The following is a 22,919-nucleotide window of genomic DNA, read 5'->3' on the forward strand; positions in this document are numbered from 1 at the left end:
TTGTGGACTGTTTAAAAAGTATTGTTTGAAAATCTCTTCCTTAGCCCTCCATCCTCACTTATAGCAGTGGAATATAACAGCTGGCTAAAAATCAGCGCAAGAATAGTTTAAAAGGCAGCAGTCTCTGTTCCTGTCCTGAAGATGAAAGCAGGCACAGGATGAATGTGCAGTGTACGGGAAGAGGTTCGTCATCCTTTACCAGCAGCAAAGGGATAGGTAGAGGTCAGCCTCTCTTCCAAGAGTCTCTTCCACAAAATACTAGATTTCTCAAATAGGTGTTTGGTCTTAGCGACGTGCTGATAGTCTGATATTCATAGTTGCTTTGAGAATTAAATGATGTTTTTCTTCAGCTACAAGTATTTGGCTGTTTTCTCTGCTGCTGTCCTTATGATGATTCATATTGCAGTTATTTTAAAGAGGAGGATAAACTACAATTGTTTATATACAAACAGAATATGGCATTGGCTGCCAGAAACCAATCTTGCTAATATTTGGCTTGCTAGGTTGCCTTGTGTTTCATGTTTTGTCTATCAGAGAGAGCAAGCTTAAAATTAATTGAAAAGAGTTTCTTTCCGAGTGCGCTCAGAGCTAGTGGTATTTTCTCCTCTGTAAATGCTGGCAATTGATTATAAAATGTCAGAGGTGTTAGAAGTGTCAGTGACCTTCATCTAGCCAGCTGGAATAATAGGCAAGACTTGCTTTAGGACACGCTGCGGTTGCTGACAGGTTTTGTTGCATCTGCAGCCAACTCTGTATCATTAACAAGGAAAAAAAGGTGGATGGAGGAGAGTGGATTGTAAATGTAACAGTGCTCATTCCACTAAATTTACTTGAAAAATGATCATTTTTTGTGTCCAATGCCATTTTGTACTCTTGATGATCTTCTAGTTAAGCCTGGAGGATTGTGGATCCAGGCTCTGATTTGAGCAGTATCGGCTGTCCTCCTTCCAGAGAAGGGAACAAAACCTCCTCCCTCTGCTGCTGGGGGCTAACTCGTGAACTGATTTCTCTTCCATGCCTTGGTTACTACATTATTAGGAATCCCACTCTTGTGACTTCATGTGCAGAACTGCATCCCTGAAGCAGACCTGCCCGCCAGCTGCACATCATGTACAGCTGTTCCCAGGATGCTTAAATTTGACTTTGCATCTCAACTATTCCCACTTAATACAATGAGCTTTGAGGCAAACTATGGGGGTGTTGAAGAAAAAGTCCTCCATCTCTAACAACAGTCTCTTTAGACTCTGTTTGAGGCTAAGGCTCAGCTTTAAAACTTGTGATGGTGTTTGTTTATTTGAAACCATTTTATTAGAATAAAGCAGTACCTGTGATTCTTGAAAAATGAAGAAAGAATGTGTATCCCTTTGCTTGGTAGACTCATGTGAGTGGTTTTCTGAGGGGATTACTCCTTTCTTGCCTTGGTGTTCCCTTGCAGCAGTAGCAGTGATAGAGTCTGATGGCCAGTGTGCTGGTTGGAATTACAAGAGAAGATACCTGCAGTTCTTGGAGAAGGGGGAAGGGAGAGGAGGGCAGAGATGACAGCAGTTGTTAGACTTTGAAGAGCAACAGAAATAAGGCTCTGTTGGACTTGAGGAGAACTTTCCAATCCCATATGGCATTCCTTCACCTTAATGATGGAAAAAGTCTGTTTATTTTTTATTTTAATATCTTGTCTTTATGATATTTTAGGGCTGGAATTCTTGTACTTTATTCCCTGGATATCTCATCTGTTAAGTAATGTCTCTATTCCTCTCTAATGAGAGCAGGTACACACAGAAACAGAAAAAGATCTTTCTGAATTACACAAGTTTTTCTTGTGTTTAGTATTAATCAAGAAACACATATATGCTTAAGGATTTTGGGGGGAAAAATATCATAGTTTGTTTTCTGAGAGTCTCATTGAAAAGTCAGCTTTTTACTGCTCAGTAAACCTGCCAGCCAGCTAAAAAATTCGGCTCGTGGATGTGATGGAGGCAGCCGGAGCTCAGGGCTGGGAGCTGGCTGTGTGATGCTCCATGAGAGATGTGAGCTTGTGCATGACCTTGTGCCTTGGCAGAGGGAGGAGGCATTACTCCCTTTGAGTATAGGTATCAATGCAGAGAGTTTAAGTCAGCATTTTTCTGATCATCAGAATGTTATCCAAGCTATTAAAGTCATTTCCTCATGCTGGACAAGAAAGTACTGTAGTACAGTATACAGTGGCTCTGTACTGTAGGACTGTGGATCATGCCAGGCTACAGTGGGTGCCATTTGACTATCTGATGCTTATTGTTACAACAAACAGTGCTTCTCAGTAAGGTTGAGCTTCCCTTGAGGCAGGGAGAGGTGTGGAGCGTGCAAGGGATCCCAGTGCTTTTGCTGCAGGGGGTTCTGACAGCTGCATGTGACATGGGAGCTCAGGTTGATTTTACAAACCGTGTCCTGACTTCAGAATCATAGGTAGAAGATGTATTACTGTAAAGTTAGTGGTTCTTCTACAGTAAATACCAACACTTTTTTTTTCCCCCAAGCCCTTCCTTAGTGTTACCTAATGGAGGACTTAGGGTACATTCTCTTAGTTTTCTTACCGGACTGGTTTTACCTAAATGTGTTAAGTCCTTTCAGTTTGTGACATGTGAAAAGATACTTCTGCTAATTTAAGATTAAAAATACCTTTTAAAGAGTTTTCATACGTAAAATATGTATAGATTTGCACTATTGAAAGACTACATGTTGGAGAAGATGCATACAGTAAAAATGGCGGTAAACAGGAAAAAAGGCTGGCTTGCATTTCTGAGAGGTACAAACCAGTCTTTTTTCCCTTTGGAAAAAATCATAGGATAACTTGGGTTGGAAGGGACCACTGGAGGTCATGTAGTCCAACACCCAGCTCAGATCAGGGCTAGTGAGATCAGGCTGCTCAGAACATATATGAAGTATTTAGCCATCTGCTCTATATAGCTCAAAACTTGAGTATATGGTGGTGAGCTTCTTGGGATTTCTGAAAGGGAAAAAACTGAATTGTAATATGTCTCCTTTGTCTTCACCTTTCAGAAGAAAAAAAAGAGGGAGACTGAGGAAAGAAGCTTTTTACTATGCATTCCCTTTTATTTTTAGATGGAAATAAAAATTTCATCAGGCTAAACCTTACTTTCCATACTCAATTATTCCCCAGAAAGTTGAAATAAGTATAGATGTAGGCTTTTCGAGAATATGCCCCTAGAAGTTAATTTCTGAAGCGAAGGGAAACTGCAAAGTGACATTGCTTTTGCAAATTGAGCCTTAATAAAGGGCTTCATTTAGGCATCCATCCTTGAAAGTGGATGGTAAACTATGTAAGGGTTGGGAGGGAAAGGGGAAAAAAGGAGATGCAAGGGAATGATAGTAGATGAAAGTACAAGATAGTTTAAGTCCTTGGTTAATGCCCCTATTTGAAAGTAGCGCTGGTTGATTTGGTCACCCAACCATTTGGCAGCTCAAAGTCAAATTCTTACCATAAAGTCTTCTTGCCACAGATTGGGCTTGAGTAAGTTTGTTATTGGTCTACCATTATCTGCGAGAAAAGTGGCCCTTCCAAGGAAGAGTTAGGATGCTTTCTAAATAACTTCCTAGTGCTTTGCGTGTCCTCAAGACATCTTAAGTTGAGAGGGCACGTACGGTAGAGAAAAGCAGAGAATGATGCTTATCGATAATGGCAGCTGTAATGAGTTTCCCCTTTTATACGGCTGTATCTCCAGCAGTCAGACAGTGTAAACATCCATCAGTGGGTCTTATATATGAAATGTTGCATCACTCCTGTGCTGAGGGAGCTGAGAGCCTGTTCTGTTGTTCCAGGTGAGAAGAGCGAGGGGGACAGCCCAGGGCTCAGTTCTAGAGCTCACCTGGTACCCGCTGGAGCACAGCTGAACAAGACTAAGCACTGACAGTGCCCCATCTCCTCCTGAAGTCCCAGCAGAACTGGGTTCCTCTCTGCCAAGCTGTGGTGTGCACGCAGACTTCTCATGTGAATTTTTTGTTTTCAGGTAAGCTCGCTTTTTCCTTTTTTTTAATACATTAGAGTTTTCTAAATGAGAAATTATATTCTGTTTTTCTAGACAAATTTGTTGCTATTCATCAAGACTTTCAGACGTTGCTGGAACATATAATAAATGTTTATTGCTACTAATGGAGATAAAACTTCTAGGACCCAGTCTTGCAAGAAGCATTAAAAATTAGCAAAGAAAAGAAAAAAAGAACAGCTTGGCAGAGGTTCTGTATTCATAAACCTATTTATAGATGGTATGCTGGATAGGAGAGCAGGTTTGTGCCTCTGCCAGCAAGATGCTCCAGCCTACTGCTGTGATAGTACTTGCCCTAATTTTGCACTTACATTCTGAGTCTCCCAGGGGGATGCTGAGCAGATGTGTGGTTGACCTGAATCTCAGAGGTGCATGGGTTTGACTGTGTCTCTGAGAATGATCGGAGAGATTCGATCAACTTCTTTTCCAGGACCTGTTCACGTTGATTAGCACGTGTTGGCTTGACAGGAACCAGCTTGTAAAACCTTCCAACTAAGAATTTTCTTTATCCTCAAGCGGCCAGAGAGACCTGAAGCAAAGATTGACAGAGGGGTTGCACAAACATGGCTCTCGGTCTGTTCTTTAGCCGCAAAGTGATTTAAAACCATTTTGGCAGCTCGCTTGGTGCTGGCGACGCTCCTGGAAGTGCTGCTGTCGGGCGCACTGGTTCCAGCCTGGTGTGAGCCTGGAGGGGAAGGCAGGGCATTTTGCTGGGATCGCCTGTGCCGCCTTCATCTTGGCTACCAGTAATAATTGTCCATAGACTGTACTTTTCGGAAGATAGCACTTAGCCTTTCCAGCAAGAGAAACATGTGTCTCCTGTTCGACACCAAAGAAAAATGAAGCAGTGGGAGAGGAAAATAAAATTTACAAAGAGTTAAGTTAAGAAAACAAGTGTATTCTAGTGTTTAGCTAGTATCTGTCTGCATGCCAGTTTGGGAGGGGGTTTGTTTAGGTTGGGGGGGGGAGCTGTGTGCTTCTGTGCATTCAGTTTTACTTCCCCTTAAAAACTAATAGGAAAGGCAGGGATAAAAATACAGTTTTGCATGCATGTGAGCTGCAGAATGAATAAAAGTGAAGACAGCTGTTCTAAAACAAAGAAGTACATTCCGCCTTTGCACATTCATTTGTGTACCTAAAATCATGATTTTTTTGAAATGTAGGAAAAAGCATGAAAATAGCCGCCATTTAAGCTTATTTAGAAATACACATCAGGGAAGACGAGTATCACTAAGGAACAAAGGTGGGTCCTGTGGGGGATGCGAATGTAAGGGTGGACTCACTGAAAGCAAGTAATAGCAGAGTAATTTTGCTGTGGAATTTTAAACCAATTATGTGAATAACAGAGGATATGTTCTGAAAGTAGCCAGAACTGCTTTTTTGTGGGTATAGCTAACATGGCTTCAGAAAGTCTCTGCCTGGTCAGGGTTAGCACTCCCACAGCTGAGACGGTACTTAGTGCTCCTGTGTTTGGCTGTACATGGTCACCTCGCTGCAAGTCGGCCTTTCTCGATCAGCCTGTCTTATGGTGAATCTTCAAAAAAACGCACAAAGGTGTGTCTTGTAATACCCAGTGCCTCAGCTTGTTTCTATGTCTAACTGGGAAGTTTGATGTTCAAAAGGTGCTTGGTCTTAGATTTTGCAATGATTAAATGTTTTGATAAATTGCATCAAACTGCATCAAACTTTTACTGAAATTACTGCAAGTTTCACAAAACTGGACTGATTAAAGGTAGTATTTCAAGAAGCCTTCACTGATCTAGTTGTTTCTTGAGCTCTGTTCCTTTGAAGGGAAGATTAGCATCCTTGTGCTTTTTAATAAAACGAGCCAAGTACTAAAAATCCACTGTCAGCAATTTGGCTTGAACACCAGAGTATGTGGCTCATTGCTGTACAGAACAGGGAGTATATTAAATGTGGATATGAATTTTGTTCATTCCTCCACCACAAAGAAAATAGAAATGCTCATACAGGAGGGGGAAAGTTTATGGGATTCTTTAGCATTGCCTTTCATAGTATGCAATTATGAACTTTGACGAATAGTAGATATAAAGCGTTTCCTGGTGTTAGATGCGTGTAAATAAGTATAAATCAGGTTGGTTGTGGTTTTTTTTGTTTTGTTTTGTTTTTTTTACAACCATTAAAGCACCTACATGGTAGCACTTAAAAAGAGAAACAAAAACTACGAGATCTCTACTAAACTTTCTTTTCTTTCTAGAAGCTTTCCTCAAACTTCATTAGTCTTCAAAGTTTTCCCTTTAAATGGGTGGCCAGTGTAAGCATTTCTGCAAATTCATTTCATGTGAAGATTTTGTCTCTAAAGTTGTTCAAGTAAGCGTAGCTGCAAATCTGGTTCACTTGTGTGGCAATGAATTTCACATGTAAATCGAGCTTCTAATAAGTCCGTATTGTGCTAGAAGGTGCTAATGGCTGCCATCAATCAGAGGGCTGGTAAAAGTTGTTCTCCCTCTCTCCCCCAGACTAAATGAGACAGCAATTAAATACCCTTTTGTTGAGTGATAGCTGAGACAATGGAAATCAATGTTCAACGCACAAACCAGAATGGCAAGTCTTAAGTATAAACTAAGCCATGTGTCCCAAGGGATTGGCATGTTGATTTGCTTACAGCTGAGAGGGTGTATGAAAGGAATAACTGGGATTGTAGACAGCAGGAGAAGCAGTAATGCTCCTTGGAGCGAAGCCAGAAGGGAGTATTTGCTGGGAAGACTTCTCAATGGGGCCATGCTGCCATCATCTTGCCTCCATGCAACCCAGGCTCAGCCAGCAGTACAAATTTGATCCAGAACAGGCCCTGGAGTAAGATCATGATCAGAAAATACGGTACCAAGTTTGTTTGTGGTATGTTTTTATGTTGGCTGCTCAAGAACAGGCAGTATCTGATCTGGTGTGAAGCCTACTGATACAAACTTAGCCTTTCAGCTTTTCTGAAAGTGCATCAGCTGGCAGGGTGAGTTTATACTCAACCCGTGCTGTTACTGTAGTGGTTTAGATCCCTGGAACAGGATTTGCTGTGTTGTCAAGCTGCATCCTGAGAACATCCCCCCTCCCTAAATGCCATCACTTTGTTCCCAAATGCCTTACAGATGCAAGACTTACTTTTGTGTCTCTCCTAAATAAAATTGCACTGTAAAAAAGCCCAGTTTGCTTATCCATTTCTTGTAGATGAAAACAATCCCTTGAGACCCTTAGTACTGGTTAACAATTTTGTCCAAAGGACGTGCAGTCGCTTGGGTGGCTGAACGTGTTTTGCCTGTCGTCTTCTTTCCAGACCTTCTCCAAAGCTCATTATGTCAATGGGACACTTCTTTTGACTCCAGCTCACAATTCTGCTTTAGCTTTATTGCCTTCCTCAAAGGGCCTTAAGTTACTCCTGTGCACAGGGCTGCATTGTCTCTAATCTGTGCGGGGTTTTTGTTTTTGTTGGGGGTGGTTTTTTCTGCTTTTGTGCAAAACTGTAAATGCATTGAGAACAACAAGCTATTGCATTTTCTAATGGCAAGGCATACTGCTGTCATGCAGCTCATATGCTGTTGGCAGAGACCATGGCTATATGATGCTTTGCAGCCGCTCAGCTAAACTGAGAGAAAGTCTTCTGCAAGTTTAAGGCTCCAAAGAAATGTTACAGTAAGGAAGTATTTTATTTTTGTGCCTGAAAAGTATTGCACACAGATGACCAGAGTAATCTGAAATAATACTAGAATTTGACTAAAAGACAATACATCTGTTTAGAGAGTTCTGTATTGATTTTTCCTGTGGCATGCTGTATCTGTCACAGCTCTTTTGAGGGCTTCAACAAAGAAAAAACAAAACTACCTGTATTGAAGTCCACAGAAATCAGCAGGTATTAGGAATGGACTCATACAAAACGCACTAGCTGGTGTTCCCTGTCCTTATTGCTCAGTGATAAGACACTGTCTTTTCCTTGTGTCCCCATGAAGGAGACACTCTCTTTTCAAACTCATGTTCTACTGCACTCACGTTTAGTCTTTGGTTTTATAGTATTGACAATTACTATGAATGACACACTTCACAATCCCATTGTCTTCGTATCAATTCGGGTGTTCACCTCTGATGTTAACTCTGGTTCTAGCCTTGACTTGCACCTCACTTCTGCATCAGGTTCTCTATCAAAGTAAAGCAGAGACCCAGGGAACCAGGAGAGACTCTGTGTGGGCACAGCAATACACTGCTATGTTACCAGCATGAGTATAATACTTTGAACCTTTCAATGAAGACCTTGAATTATTAATGTGATCTTCACTATTACCAATACTGATACCTTTTCTTAAACATTAAAGCATTCTTATCAATAAACATATAATAATAAATTCTACAATGTCACCAAGATGATAATAGGCATAGAGAGTGCAAAAGCTATTTGTACTGGTTTATATTTAATTATTCTTTGTGTAATTTTGAATAATCATGGATTAGGTTTTTTTAAGCATCTACTTCTATATTGCAAGCCTTCAGCAGTCCAATAAAGCAGAGCCATTGACTGCTATTTGATTTGTCCATTACCTCCTGCAAATGCCTTGGAATACAATGGGGTAGCATGGAGACTTCAGAGCTGTCATGACAGGTATTAAGAACGTGTCAAATCCCAGTGATGACTGATAACATATCTGTCATTTGTGATGGGATTATTAGGAAGAGGAAAGCTACTAGGAGAAAGATACTCTAGGAAAAAAAAAAGGGGGGGGGGGGAGACAGGAGGAGGCAGGATTTACTGTTCTTCAGAGCTGCCTGGTTTAATTAAGCCTTGTCTAGTCCATAAACAAATCTGTTAACTTTCTGAATGCTTTGGCAGCTTATGCACTTCAACGCTGCAGCAGTAATTCCATGGAATTTAGGTTTCTCTTTGGTGGGTAGTTGCACTATAGGTGTTGTGGCTACGATGAAGGTTCTTGACCAGTACATGGAAACAGCTAGTGCAGTAGTACTTTATTGGTTTGTTTTGTTTTCTAATTGAGAGTTTAACGGAATACTGTGGAAGAAAGAATTCAGCAGGCACATAAGACGTTTTCTGCATGGAAACTCTTTATAGAACTGAGAAAGGAGGACAGTCTGCCAGTGCCATTTGATTTGCATCTTTGGTTAGCAAAAGGATGTGAAGGATTGCTTTTTTTTTTCTAGTATGGATGTTTATCTCATGTAAGTGTGGAAAGAAGGCTGAGCTTCATCTCACTTGTAGAACTAGGTTCTGCTGAAGGGCTCCAGGGTGCCTAGTACACAAACTGTTGCCTTTCAGGTGTTTTAGGCTGAGCCATAAACACATCAAAGGTCTAAAAGCAGTTAAATATTAAGACAAAAGAAGTATCTTCTTCTGCTGCCTTCTGGTACTCGGGCAATGCCAGGACAGAGGAGATGACCTGTGTGCTTCTTACTGTCAGCGTCTTTTTGGTGCAGGAGTTTCCCCAGGAGCAGTAGAACCAGCGCAGCTATTTCATACGGCCCCTACACACAGAGCTCAATTTGGGGGGGCATATTAGATGTCAGGAGAGGGGGAGACTTGAAGTTCAATGGGCTGAGACAACTATTCCTAGTCCTGTGCTCCCTTAAATCCCCTTTCAGCAGGATTCAGCACCCTTTGAACAGAGACTGATAACGCTGTCCAGATTGTCCCTCTGTCCTTTCTGCCAATTTATCTGTTGGCTTTATATGAAAAAGGACCCGGGCTTTATCTCTGCCCCTTCCACAGGCACAGCCAAGGTGCTTATGAGCACTCTCAGGGCCCCCAGTCCATCGGGGAAGGAAAGGTAGTGGAGGTCAGTGCAGTGCCCAAGTGGGCACGTGGGTACCAATGGACTGTTGCTGGAGGGCAGCTGCCGTGTTGAATATCTTCAGCCAGGGTGGCTGCCAGCTTGGATAACGCATCTGGTGGCCGTCCACGCTGGTTGATGGCTCAGGGAGGAGCAGCTGCTCTGAAGGTAAGCAGGAGGCCAAAGGACAGTCTCGGGTTTGGGGAGCAGAGATGGAGAGCAGAGAGAAGACCTGTGTGAAGACCAAGCTGTAGCTGTCGCGGTGCAGAGTGAACGATGTTTGATTGATGTTTAAACGATCGTTGGTAGGTGGGAAGCACGCGGTGGCCTAGCCAAAAGCAGATGCTGTCGGGTGGCTTTGGACCCCATTCCTCACAGTCAGCAGCGGCAGATCAGCTGCCCTAAGCCACCCGTGTCCGCCTTGTGTCACGCAGCACAGGCAGGCCAAGCCCGCCCTGCTCCAGGTGAGCCTGCCATTCTCCTCCAGTGGGGCGAGCTCCCCTCGCAAGTGAGGTGGCCCCGCGGCAGCCCTGCCGTGGGGCAGGGAGCGCTGGCAGGGCAGCGGGGCGGCCGGCTGGCCTCTCGCCCCCGCAGAAGGACGTGCCGGAGCACGTGGCGATGGCTGTGTGGGCGCTGCGGGTGCGAGCGCAGGCTGCGAGCTGCGGGGTGAGTGACGGCGGGGACAGGGCAGTAGCCGCCATGCGCTTGCTCGCAGCAGGATACCTCGAGCGTCCCTTAGGGGAAGGCCATGCAGCGGGGCCATTGCAGCACGCCCATGGGCTCACGCCCTTGCTTACCTCATGGAAACTCGCTCACCTGCCCAGGCCCTCAGGAAAGACCTTTTTTTTCCCCCTGTCTCTAAATGCACATTTACCCCACCCACAGAGGCTGGCTGAGCAAAGACTGAAGAGCAACCTGAAGAAAGGACGCCAGGTTTTAAATGTGATGTATTGCGGCTTAACTCATTTCCCAAGGTAGTTCTCTCAAGGGCCTTGTGGCAGCCGTCCCAAAACAACCAGTAATTTGGGTACCTCAACCCAAAGCTGGTTTAGCTTAAGAGTTGTTAAAGGAGCCCGATTTTTTTTTTTGTTACTATTAATTTTTTTCCTCCAGAAGCTGAACTCAGCATTTCTTCAGAGTAACTTGAACTGTGCACTCAGAAATCGTTAATCATACTGTAAATCTTGGCTTCAACTTCCCCTTTATACATACTATACGGGTTGTTAATGTTGTGTCTTGCCGGCTGGCAGTACCTCAGTTCATACCGGTTAAATATGGTTTTGTAAAGACGAAGGCCTGTGGAGAACAGCGCTGCAGCAAAAAGCCTTCCTCCACCAGTCACAGGTTTGCTTTTGGCCCCGGCTTAGATGCAACACAGATGTTCATGTATACTGATGATGGGCAGCCTACGGTGTGTGACTTTGCTCTTCAGTGGCTACCCCTTCGGGAGGAGACACCAGTGCAAATAGGGACTGCTGGCAGCATTCATAGCCTACTGCTTTTTTTTTTTTCCAGTGCTCTCATTGTCTTTCATCAACTCCCATATTTAGTAGTTTTACATGGTGAATGGGTTTTCTGTCCTAAGAAAGAACTACAGTAAAGCGCACATGAGCTTGGAGTACTTCTCTGAGGGAAGCTATTCCTTCCCTGTACTGTCTCTCCCTTCCCCAATTCACTAGATTTTGTCAGTTAACAGAAGAAACAGGAACACTTATCTGGGAGGTATTGCAGAAGTTGACTTGAGACTCAGTTATTTCTTTTTTCATTTTGCTGTACATGAGGTGTCCTGAGATAACACAGAAAACGATGAGGTTGAGCGAGTCATCTCTGAAGATCATTGAACTTTTAAGAAAATTCCTTTTAGGGTCCAAGATCAACACTGCCCTGCATGGTCTCAGTTTTGTTTCACATGTGCTCACACTTAGCTGCAGTCCAGTTCTTGATTGATTTATTTATTTGTTTAGTGGTAGGATTAGAAGCAGCCTTTGAAAACCAAACCAAACCACCACTACCATCCAATTTAAATACACAAGGATATCTTTAACCTGAAAAAAAGAACAGCAAAGAAAATCCTTTGTACGTCTAACTCTTGAGTTCATTGCATATTTGAATGAAAACTGATTTCCATGTTTGTTTGGACAAAGCAAAACATTTCCAGAAATTAAAGAAATCAGCAGTGGTGGTGGTTGCTGTTTGGGGGAGGGGAGCTGGAACGTGAAATATTGCAAAATGACTTTTTGCTGATAACAAACAAAGCCCAGTGGGAGATTTCTGTTTTGAAAATATGTAACTGTTGACATGAGGATGTTTGTTAGAATATTTTTAGTGCTGATAAAGGAAAGCAACATTCATTGGAGTTTTGGTAATCTTGAACGAAAACACATGTTAAGCTCTGGTTGCTCTGCTCTGGACGGTAGCGTTACACTATGTGTAGGAAAGGTTTTTCTCAGCTAACAGTTTCCTCTATTGTTTCTATCTCTAAGCTTTTATACTGTATTTAGAGGAGAGGGAATGAGAGAGAGAAAGAGAGGTTTGGTTGTAAGGTGATGAGTGTGCTACATGAGTGTCTCTGGTAAGACTTTAAAGGTGGTGTTTGCAAGTTGAAAGGTTGCAGCTAAGCCTAGGTAAAGCTAAAAAATATGTACTCATTTTAATTGTGATGTAAAGCATCAGTATTATCATATGAAAAGCACCAGTGATGCCTTGACTTGCTTGATATAATAAGAATCTGTTCATGGTAATGACCGTTAACTCACTGACAGGATGATAAAGAGATTACAGGGTTCAGCTTCCCACTTATAAAGAATTGGTTGGTGCACATGCTATTCTGCTAGTCCCATCTCAGTGTATGTTGTGGAACAGTCATGGAAAACATTTTTAATATTTTTAATGTGCTACCTGACAGCGTGATCTCTATAGTATACAATTTTCTGTTCCTCTGACCTCTTACACACCAATTGTATTGGGAAAACATTAATTAAACAGGAACAATGTATTTATTGTGACTTGAAGTTGCTTTTATCGCGGTTGCTATTGTTCAGGTTTCTGAACAGGAATGAAAGAGCCTGCTTAAAGATGCTCTCCAAGCACTCTGTTTAAGGATGGCTCTTTGTTCATAACTGCCAAAAAGTAGCAGCAAACTATAAAAGGAAAAATTCCCTTCTTTGCGATTTCGATCCCTTGAGTCTTGATGCAAAACAGTTTATATTAATTCACTTACAGATTTAGCTTGGTTTAATTTTAGCCTCGGTCATGGGCCACCCATGTGTTTTGCTGTTCTTTAAATGGACTATGCATCCCTTGGTAACACCTTGAAAAAATAGCAATTTTTGGAGTGATGCAGAGAAAGGTGGGACCTTGTGGAAATTCAGTGGGAGTCTTGTTTATACACTAACCTGTGATTTTTTTTTTTTTTTTTTTTTTTCCCATGATACGGTACATTGACAAAGAATACTTCAGCGCCCTGAACAGAGACCAGTGTCTGTAGAAGTCATAGTGCTGGTAGTGGCCATCATCTAAAGATCACAAGGCAGTTGGGAGACTGAGGATAAGATTTTTGAGTTTAGAGTCCAGAACGTCATGTCTCTCTGAAAAGGCTTGGAGGCCCACTGCTTCTTACTTCCTTAATGATGTAATTTGGCTTGACAAAACCAGTTCTGTCTCTTCATAAGACCTGCTTCTCTTACAGGATATTACATGGTATGGCATACAGTATCTTCAAATGGAAGACAAATCAATTCTCTTTTCTGTCCTATGGCCAAAAAAATAGTTTTGTATTAGCTAATATAGTTTTCCAGAAAGTTGCACTTGGGCAAGCCCTACTCAGCAGAAATGTTACTGCTCTGAAGTGCTCTATTAAATTCTTATCCATCCTATTCCTACCTTCTTACTGTTCCTGCCTTTCTCTTATAAAGTGCTGTCTTCTGATGTGTCAGGCTGATCGATTATGTATTATGTAGAAAGGCAGTTTGCTTTTCTTAACTTTCTTGTCCAGCTGTAACCAGTTCCTCTGTCACCCTTGTAAATATTCTCCTGCCATTTTTGAGCATTGCCACAGCATTTGTGTTACTCTTAGTGGTGTGTGAAATCCCCCCTCCCTCTGGCTACATGCGTTCATATGAAGAAGAAATGTTGCCATACGGTACAGGATGGAGAGGATTGTGATGAGAGAGAGTCTGGGAACGCCATCTCAAGCCTGTTAGTCCATAAAGAACTTAAATTAGGAGATTTACAATGGGTGCACTAATTGATCTGAGGAGCTGGATGCTGCCTGCTGCTTCAAAAAGTTGGGGGACCTGTTGAGATCCCACTAGTGCCAGAGAAGAACGTGTACCCTGAAAACAGGGTGGAAGTAACTAAGCTCTTAGGTTAAGCGTAAGTGTCGGAAGAGCTTTGCAGCTGCGCTGCTCTGGCTCCCCTGCTGCCAGTCTTCAGCTGGGCTTTAACCAAGACTGCTCAGAGTCAGGTGTTCACGTGTGTTGCAGTCATGTATCCTGATAGCAGCTCAGGTATGGTCTCAGTATTCAGTCTGTTACTCCAGATCTACAGGCTTTTAAGAACATAAACCCTATTGGCTATTTTAATGTGCCAGGGATATTTATCCCCATCCTTTTCTGCCAGAGTATCTATGAAAACATGGATTTATTTTTTATATAAAGAGCTTATCCCACCTGATTCTTTCCTTGATGTCCCTGCTCATTGTTTGCAATCTTACTTCTTTCTGGTGACAGGCATGCTGAAATTTGACTTTAGGCTTTGCAATATACACAGGTCAGGAGAAAACTAATTGAATTCTTTCTGTGTATGGAATACAGAATGCAGAAATATAATCCTGTAAATTGCTTAAGAAGCATTGTATGGTTTAAAACTTATTTGTTACCCTGCAGTTATCCGTACGTCCGCTCTAGAGTCAGCCATCTGTATAGTTACTTATATTACTGCATGTTTCATATCTGGCACTCAAAAAATATCGTTTATTCTTTTCTTCCTGATGTGAAAGCCATTCTCAGTCAATAAGCTGTCAAGCTACCCTTTTGTCATCATCGCTGCCTAGTTGTGTTCTTTCTCATCGAGTCTCCTACATCTTGCCGGTCTAATGTGTTAAATTGTTTGACAAGAATGTTCCACTTTTGGAGTGCTAAGAGCTTTGCTTGTTTTTCTTCATGAATGGAATGAAACGCTTCTTGGTGAAAATACAAATGCAGCAGATACTGAAAAATTTAGACTTCCTTTGTAATCAATAGAGGAAAAATGGACACTTCTGGACTGTTATCCACTGCAGCCCTTGAGCTGTCCACCTTGGAGAAGATTAATTGCGTTCTCAAAGTGCCTGGTTTTCTCAGCTGATAAAGAGAGGTTAGTTGGCTCACTGCGAGAGCTATTTCCACACTGTTGCTACGGAATTGTAGGAAAGATGGGTTCCAGCATTTTGGTTTCAGCAATGAATAGGACAGCTAAGCAAGGACCTGTATCTCTTCTACTGTGTTTCTGTTTAAAAATAAACAAAAAGGGCCCAGAACCTATTTTGCTTGTGCCTCCAGTTCACATGGCAAAGTTGATCTGTGAGGTCCTCTCTCCTCCCCCCTGGCCCCCTTTTTTTTTTCTTGGAGGCAAGCTTGGCTACAAAAAGACTGCTTTAAAGTTTGAGTATTCAGACTGAAGCTGAATCTGGTGAAGTACTTCAAAAATAGGCTGTTTGTAATCCCTTTCCTTAGAAGTATTGCACAGTAGTGCTGGGAAAGCTTTACTAAATACATGTAGTAAACAGATTATTCTTCTCTAACAGTAGCTGTTTCCCTGCTATGCTTGGGGAACTCCGTCCAAACGGACTTTTTGAGACTATATTATATTTCACAATTTTATACTCGTGATAAAGCAGCAAATGGGATGCACTATTTAAGGTCAAAATGATTTTGACTTCTGCCTTCCATGATTTGTATTTAGGACTGTGGGTGGCCGCCTGAAAAATTGTTTGTCCTAGAGATGGTCTCAAGCTTTGCATAGAAGGCAAGGATGGAAAATATTTAGGACAGTAACAATTTCTGTATCTGTAATACATTACAAAGGATTTTTCCCTCCATATCAATGCAGTTGTCCACCTATGTTTAGTCTCATACAGCACTGTGTACTTTTTTTTTATATGAAAATACATGATATTCTGCAGAATGCATTAGGGAACAGGGTGTGTATTAGGCTAAAGCCCCGTGTCCGCTCCATGAACAGCTGAGCTGCTGGGGGACATCAGTGTGGGCAGGCAGAGCTGGCAGGGCAGAATGGCTGAGCCATCCTCGTCCCTTCGGTGCCAGGTCTGCTGCCACCCAGGGTGATGCGAGCTGACCTGGATAACTCTTAGCAACCACGGTGCTCAAGGAGAATTAAAGTAAAAGGAGATACTTTGTTTGATAGAGCAAAGAAATGACCTTGTGGAAAAATGATGTGCGGGGCTTTTGTGTCCTTCCCACCCTGGCTGTGCTGGGTCAGGGTGGCGAGTGTTAGGGGGCGGTGGTAATATAGTACCACTCCAGCTACCCCTTGAAGAAAGAGCTTGTCCAAAGCCCCAGTGATACCTGTTTCAATCCTCTAAGCGGGTTGGTGCTTTTAATTCCTGCTATCATTGTATGGGATTTTCTTCTAGCCACTAAACGTCTAGTCTTTGTCTCTGTTGTGTTGATTTACTGGCCTTGATGACTGTCAGTCACTTGTGCACCGTATTTTCTTTTCAAAATGCAGTTTCTTTTATTAGTTTGCGGATTTTCACAAGGCGAATTGATGTGCTTGGGTCTGTATTGTTTATGATTTAATTTTATTCATTTTCTTTCTTAACTAAATATTCTTAGCCTTTTCAATTTTGTTTCATATGGAAGCTTTCCAGAGCTGCATTGCATGTGTTTGATTTTAATTAATTATGCATCAACAAGTGAGATATATATATATATATAAAAAAATACATAAAGCAAATATCTTTATTTGTTCAGCACTGAAATGCGCGTTTCCAAAGTGATAGGCCTATAATACGTTATTTAAAGGGCTCTAACTCATGATTGCAGGCAGATTTTTTTGATACAAGGGACAGTAGCAGAAGAAGTAAGCTTTGGTCTGTTGCTTTTCAGTTCTGAAAGGAAACTGTTTCCTGGACCATCTGCATCCATTCCTTCTCTCAGGCTCTCGCTGGGTACTGGACAAGGCGAGAAGTTTTGGCACGTCTGCCCAAATGCATCCTCTGATGCAGCATCTCTGAAGGCAGGACTTTGTGGAGTGACAGCCCCCTGGGCTCTGCCCCGGAGGGGAGCCCAGCAGGTCTGATGGGGTGGGCACCTGTACAGCTTTCCCCTTGAGAGTCTCATTTAGCAGCTGGCTGGAGCGAGTGGAAAAGTCTTTCCAATGACTGTCACTAATTCACTTGCAAAATTGTATTTTGCATTTAAGCAGAGGAAAAAGGGGGATATACGCCCATATATCAGACCAATCCGACTTGCTTATGGCCTTTTTATCAGATGGTGCAGCTTTTCCCATATGGGTGCTCCCAGCCAGCCAGCTTGTTTCTCTGGAGGCACAGGGCAGTGTTTTTGAACTCGCTCAGTGCTCCCCTTCTCTCAAATTGCCAGTGTCCTTTGATCTTCCCTCCCCAGGCTTGGCAAACAGCCCTGCTATCAGGGTCGGTGTGGGGAGTCCTTCAAAGCTATAAACCTGACTAATTTGTTGGAAGGGAGGCTGCTGAGCACCAGCCATTGCTTTACCTTTCCTGCCTCATTACCCAACGAGCCTTGTATGGCTTCCATGTGTGTTTGGGCGGGCAATGAAACAAAACAGGACAAGATGATGCAGTGGTTGGAGGTTTTTTGTTTGTTTAAAAAAAAAAAAAAATAGAGAAACACAAATGCTTCCTTAGTTCAGCCCACACCCATGTAGTTGTTTTCTTCCCTCTCAAAACCTATCTACATTTATATAGTAGGAAGATACCACTCGGCTTTATTTTAATGCCCTGCCCTGCCGTGCCCTACCTCAAAGTCCAAATCTATTTGTCACTCTACCAAGTTACCTTTTTCCCATCGTTTTCAAACACCACCCAGGCATTTAAAAACAGAAATTATCACAGTATAGAAACAACAAGGTCTCTTGCTTAATTCATTTGTGTGTGTGTATATTATCCGTGAGAATGCAACACATCATAGTTACTTGTCTGGGTGGTTCTATTTTAATCTCCTCCTGCAAGAGGGAAGTCCCATGATCCTGGCCAACCAAAAAAGTTCTTCCTTCTTTATGCATGGAGTTCTTCCAGTTTAAACCACCCAGATGTGATGTCTAACTCCCTTTGAAGTTGATGGAAAAGATTTTTGCTCCATAAATACTCAGTATACAGCCTAAACATGCACTGTTCTGGCTCCTAGAATAGTTTGCAGTGGTTAGGATTCCTGCAGTTTTTTGGGACTTGGCTACATTTTTGTTGTAAAGAAGTGGCTAAGCCCAGTATTTCAAATATGTCTTCACTGGACCCTGACACCACACGAGATCATTTCTTCTGATGTTAACATCTGAATTCCAACATGACTGGTGCTTCCAGATTTTTTGTTTCCCTTGCATTCCTCAGCATGAAGTTTACCACAGTGGAGAAAAGCTATGCTTCGGTGAAACCTGTAATGGATGCTAAGAAAAGTATATAAATGGTGTATCACTTCTAAGTTGTCAGGTGAATAGCTTCCCCCCACCTCTTCCCCTGTCACTTTTGCTATTAATAAGAAATTTTCATTGCTGTCTCCTCTGCCACTAATCCCATGGAAAAATTTCATCTTGGTCTTGAAAGGTAAAAATATCTTGCAGGTGACTCCAGAATGGCAAATAAGAGGTCAATTTTTTAGGTAAAACAAATGAAAAAAAACCCCAGGCTAAGAACTGAGATGTTACTCTGGCAAAATCCTATTGACTATACAGGCCATTGGTTTGAATAATAATTAATAAAAACATGATGTGGGACAGCGTAGAGATGACTGCCAACTGATTCCTGTGTTTCCCATTCTATACACGGTTGTATTTTCACATATTCTTTGTTTTATCTGCCTAAGACAGTAGTTTGTAATTCAGACAGCCAAGAGGCAGCTTCTTTGAGGGCAGCAGTATTAAAAATATTGCTTCTTTTTTGGCAAACTAGAAACATTCTTGTGTGTGTTTAAGAAAGATGGGCTGGATATTTTTGGATGCTCACTAATTCAGTTCAGCTGTCCTTATTGTTTTGTTTGCTTGGGCTTGGAAAATGAGAGCAAGGGAGAATATATAGAGTTACATGAAAAGTAGTTCTTTATGGAGCTGCAGACCATCTTGTTCATATCTTCTCCGTATATCGAGAAATCGATCATTTACTGTGTCTTAATTTGTAATTCAAAACATGTATCCTTGTAGTGGGTGGACCAATTCGGTTTTATCAAAGTAATCATCTGAGGGTAATATTCTTCTGTATAGCTACTGGTATACCAATTCTTGTATCTGTAGTGTCTGTTTATTTTTGATGTGTTTATGAATTTACTTACACAGCAAAAGGTAAGAAAGCTTATGGAGGGAAAAAAAAATAATAAAAAAAATTGTGACAAGGCTTGTGGAAAACATTGCTGCAGAAACTCCCTTGAGGGACTGTACCCCAAACCCTGAAGCAACTGCATACTACAGAAGTAAAACCACATTATCATGAGCTGATGGATGGGCTTCCATGTGCAGGAGAAGAAAATGGGGATGGCTGTGGGACAAGCTGGGGCTACTTTTCATTTTTACCCAGAGGTAGTTGCTCGGTTTGCTTCAACCAGTGAAGAGCAGAGGCAGGAGCAGACAGGATGCCAACCTTGCACACAGTTATTAAAGGGTGAAATATGGTGCAGGAGGAGAAAAGGGAAAATGAAAGTCGGGGAAGCAAACGAAAGGCAGAAGGATAAAAATCTACTTGAGTTAGTGTGAAATCCAAGAAAATCTTTAGGTCTCCGAAGATAAGCGGATGCTATTCTTGGGCTTGTTTTTCTTTCTGGTGGTGCTCAGCATTTCACATCGTGTGTCCTTCTTTGCTACAAGTGAGTGAGAGAGGTTATCTCAGTTTTGAGAGGGCTCTTTCTTTTCCAGCCCGAGAAGGTGATTACTCAGAAGAAGGTTCTTAAAACCCCAATAAATCTTGGGATCCCAACAGATAGTCCCAATATATTTAACGTTTTAAGCTTTGCTTTAAGGTGGTATGTTTCTATGGCTCCTGTAGCAAGGGATATACTTCTTTTTTTATGTTGCATCCGTTAGCAGTCAATAGCTCAACCAATGGCATTCCCAAAATCATACCAAAACCATGGGTTTAGTGTGCTTACGGGGACCTTGAGGTTCTTGACAGAACTGGATTATTTTAACTGACATAATGAAGTAAATGTGCTGTACAAACAAGAGAGACTGTTTTCAGGTTGAGGTGCATTAGTTTGCCAGTAGTAAAACCTAAATTGCAATATATTATGCAGCCATCCCTAGAAGATGCGAGTTGGTAAGGTTGTGCAACACATCCCTGCTCAGAACAGCATGACCCGGTTTACTACCTCCTTAAGCCTGCTGCTTCCCTCCGAGCACCCGGAGCAGCTGGATAAGTTTAGGCCACAGACCAGGGACTTTTCTGTATGTGGTTTACATTTATTAAGAAATAAGTACAAAGAGATCTGGGCTAAATTTGATTATTGTTTTACGGTGCATTCAGGATACCTTAGATGGAGAGGGAAGTTATGACGATCAAAACACTTTAAAAATTGGAGCCTGCGCTGACTTTTGAAGCTATGGAGTAAGTGCCTTTCTGCAGGATTAGTTTAGGCTGTGGCATCAGAGTTGTGGATGATAAATACAACTGGCATAACCTGCTGGTTATGCTTCTGGGGTGTTGATTTTGAATACAGTTTTGTCTGTCGGGGAGTGTGTGGGTGAAGCTTCCTGGGGGTGACTGCAACTCTGAACGCTTGCTCTCTAACTCCAAAATTGGAGCGCAGCTGAGAGGCAGGAGGACTTTAAGGCATGTGTGTGATCCTGCCTGCTTTTAAAATGTATTTCCAAGGTTGTTAATGCACATAAATCACCTAGCTCTTCAGGGACAGCTGGGTTTGTTTTATACTTGCCACGTATGATCTAATGTCCGTGTAGAGTCAACAGTCTGTCTGCAGCAAGGGAGCTGAGAAGACTCTCAGGCCTGTGGCGGAACAGCCCTTGTGGGTGAGATGAAACCTACTTCAACACTGAATTAATATGTTTTGGGTCAACTACATAGGTGTAAAAAAAAATAATATATGGAGAGAGGAGGCAGCTGGCTGGTCAGAAAGGGGCACTGCGGGGAATGCTGCCTGGGCAGGAGGCATGCCCGTTCGGTGGGGTCTCTGTGCCAGCCACCCTCTGGACCAAGAGCCAGGCCATGGACAATCCCGACTGCCCACAGCTTCTGTCTGGTGTTGGGGGACAAGGAGGGAGAGATGGGAGAGGAGCCCAGCTGTGACTTGGGGGTGGAGGAGCAGCCTGCATGGGCATCGTCAGGTGCTGGGGTCCTCCTGCAGCTGGGACGGGGCTTTCCCCTTCTCTGGGCTGCTGGGCTCTTCCTTGTAACCTCCTCCTGTGGGATCTTGTTACCCTGGCTCCTTTCTGCATCCTGGCCCTGCTCCCTCCACCCTCTTCTCTCTGGTTTTATTTTCATCTCTATCTGATCCTGGCCTAACTATCCCCCACCCCTGGGGTTAAGGGGTTTGCTGTCCTTGTGCTGTGTTCACTCTCCTTGTGCCTCACTCCCTTTCTCTTTGCAATTCAGTAACTATATCTGTAACAGATGTAAATGCAACCTTACGTTGGTTTTTATATGAAGAGATCAGCCTAGTGTTGGTGATAATTCATCACGGCTCTTGCTAGCTTCAGAACTGCATCTATTAAAATGGGAGGTTGGGTGTGTTGGATGGGTTTTTTTTAAAGCTGGTTATATTTAAATTCGATGAAAGGCCAACAAGTGGTTAAAAACAACTTCAGGTCACTGGCTCGCAAGGGCTTAAATAATATAAATACACAGGAATAATTTGAAAAGTGTCTCAGGTAATATGAAGATGTATGTATCCGCTAACTGCCTGGGCAAATTAGAGAATTAATTGAAAGGGAATGTTAGCTTGTTAGCTGAGCAAGCTAATGTCAAAAAAACCTGAAGCTTTCTTTTAAGACTTACAGTGATTTTTTCCAGAATAACCTATTAATGAAATCATGCTTTGGAAGGCAGCCTGGGAATGGAGGCAAGTGTTCAGATAAATTAGCAGCTTCTGTATGTTTTTAATCTTTAATCTTACGCCATGAAGTGAGGTTCCTTCTGCCTCCCTGCCCCTCCACATTAGGGATTAAACATCATGCTTTAAAACACATTTTTGGATATGAAAAAAAAATCTCATGTAAAAACATTATGAGCAGTCCTTAAATGTGTGCAAGTGTTTACATATTTTTATATCTTCTACAAAATTACTAAAATTTATTCAGTAAGAGTCCAGATGCTCATGGTCAAAAGGAGTACTCAAAAATGCTCAAAACAGAAAGGGCACCTTTGAATATATACTCCTATATAGGAAAGATGGGCATCTTTTGGCATTTTGGTAATGAAGCTGTTGTACCGTACGAGAGGGAGGACAGCTGGGGATGCAGTAAGCATTCATAAGACTGAGCCCTGAGTAATAATACAGAGCCACCCTCCTGGAAAGAAACTACCCTGTATTAGTGTTTACTTGTTTCCGGTTTGGGGACCTTGGGGATCATTTACCACCTCTTCTGAAAACTACAAACTTCCTCCAGTAGAGATGAAGGAGGGTTTCAGAAAAAGGGAGAGATGCTTGACATTCCTGTGATCCTGTTACTCCTGGAGCTGGGAATTTGCAAGATGTTGATGGAAACCAGGCAAGCAGAATGGTTGTTCCAAGTGGATTTGGATTTAGAACAGTAATCTGAATTCATGCCCAACTCAAACTGAATGCATGCAGTGAAAGTTAGCACTTTTTTAGAATTGTTTTTGCTTTGCTGGGAAAACAGAATACTCTAAAATAGCATGCTGCAATTCAGTGGCCTAAACCTGCTTTCAGGTGTCCTAATT

General features: G+C 42.3%; 1 protein-coding gene across 4 annotated transcripts in view; it reads left to right on the forward strand.

Moving 5' to 3' along the window:
* PLXNB2 (plexin B2) overlaps nucleotides 1-22,919 on the forward strand; it is a 262,309-nt gene that overhangs the window by 79,585 nt on the left and 159,805 nt on the right. For 2 of the 4 annotated variants that reach the window (XM_052790851.1, XM_052790855.1), the window contains exon 3: nucleotides 3,814-4,001. The exons of the other annotated variants lie outside the window; for them this stretch is intronic. The gene's annotated coding sequence lies outside the window, so the exon portion shown is untranslated. The remainder of the gene's footprint in view (nucleotides 1-3,813; nucleotides 4,002-22,919) is intronic. 4 annotated transcript variants of the gene reach the window in all.

Source organism: Harpia harpyja, chromosome 6 (genome assembly GCF_026419915.1).
Source record: "Harpia harpyja isolate bHarHar1 chromosome 6, bHarHar1 primary haplotype, whole genome shotgun sequence".
Lineage (NCBI taxonomy): Eukaryota > Metazoa > Chordata > Aves > Accipitriformes > Accipitridae > Harpia > Harpia harpyja.